We start from the raw sequence: 1,740 nt of genomic DNA on the forward strand, positions 1-1,740 counted from the left end.
GGTAATGTCAATTTCAGATTTTATTCTGATGATTTCAAATAGCATAAACCTTCTAGGAGAACATGCCTTCTTGTAGAATTTCAGTCTGGGGACCAGCAGATGGTGTAGCAGTTATGTTGTTGGACTCCCACACGGCCGATCAGGTTTGAGTCCTGGACCCAGTGCTTTGAAACTCATGGTGGAGCATGTACATGCATGCCCGAGATCATAGGAGGAGAGTGGAGGAGTAGGGATTACAAGGTGGCCATCCCTCTGGGTGGTGATTTTTCACTCTTATTATCTCTATCTCTGTCTTTCTTTATCAAGTGTACACTCCCTTAAGCAAAAATCTCTAAAAAAAAAAGAATTCCAGTCTGATTAATTGAAACTTTGGTAGTTCATGAAAGGCCTTTAAATTCTAAACCTGTTCTCTATATATTCAGGGATATACTGCTGAGTTCCACAGAATAAGACTCTCTCCTAGTCTATTAAAAAGATGAATTATCTGTAGAAATTAATCATTAATATCTGGAATATTTGACTGGTTTATTTATTTATTTATTTTTTAACTGTCACAAATAGGACTTTTTATTTGTCACTATTAAAAGTCTGAATTTCAAACAGATTCTTGGAGTGGTGGTTCATATCCATCAGCTCGTTCAACTTTGGTGCCCATCTCAACCCCAGTAGCTTTTCCAGAGCTACTACCTTCACCATGAAGCTCCATGAGTTTTCCCAATTCAAACTTGGGCTTCTTTGGCATTTTGACTTTCCTGACGAAGACATGGTGGAGAGGGTAGATGGACTGGCAGGCCTTTTCTATGTCTTTTCCAATGCTGTCTGAAATCAGTTTATCGACCACTTCTTTCAAGTCATTTGTCTGCACCTCCCGGGTCATGATTTCCATCATCTTCTGGATTTGGTGGACCTGCTGAAGCTGGGCATAAAATGTCTTCTGTATCTGATTGTTGCATTTTTTAGTAAACCCAACACAGAAGAGACAAAGCAAATAACCATCGGTAGTCTTGACATCGACATGAGCTTCAATCATGATCTGCCATTTTTTGACCATGGAACACATTTTGTCACAGGTGAGATCCATGCCATGGAAGTTAGACAGGCAGTTTTTGCCCTGAGCGTCCTCAGCTTGAATTTCCTAAATGCGACTTCGTCATTCTGCAGACCCGCAAGGCTCACTTCAAACACACGGCCCTTCAGGCAGTCGGATGCAATTTTGGTTCCTTGAGTCCTGGTAACCAGTATCTTCCCAATATTTCTTATGTTGAACATAGCAGGTGCTGTCACGTCATACCAATCTTTTTTAGAAAATGGATCAACCACTTTCTTCTTGACTCCCTTTTTGTCACCTTTCCTAAGGCGCTTATTCTTACCAACCGCCATGGTGCTACTCAGAGAGCCAAAAGGCTGACTGGTTTATTTTTGATGCATTTAAAATATTTAAATTTCTGATTCCACACATTCATTATGCCATCCCAATTATGATAGTTTCTGGCTTGCTTGTTTTAAACATGTTGTCTCTTGTATATAGACATTGAGAAAAATGACCTCAGAGAAATAGAAAGCTGAAGAATGACTACTAGAGTCTCAGGACTTTACCCAATCCCAGTCAACTCTCAAAGGCCTGACCTTACAATGCCACAATCAAATTAAGTTTTCGTCTTCTTAATCCCATCACAATAGGAACCAAACCTCAATGTTTGAATTTCTGTGAGGATACATTCAAACTTTAGCAAGCAGCAT

General features: G+C 39.9%; 1 pseudogene; it reads right to left on the reverse strand.

The window, feature by feature from the left end:
* Positions 1 to 595: 595 nt before the first annotated feature.
* LOC106735106 (40S ribosomal protein S3a pseudogene) lies at positions 596 to 1,380 on the reverse strand (annotated as a pseudogene).
* Positions 1,381 to 1,740: the final 360 nt, after the last annotated feature.

Source organism: Tupaia chinensis, unplaced genomic scaffold, assembly GCF_000334495.1.
Source record: "Tupaia chinensis unplaced genomic scaffold, TupChi_1.0 Scaffold000298_2, whole genome shotgun sequence".
Classification (NCBI taxonomy): Eukaryota; Metazoa; Chordata; class Mammalia; order Scandentia; family Tupaiidae; genus Tupaia; species Tupaia belangeri.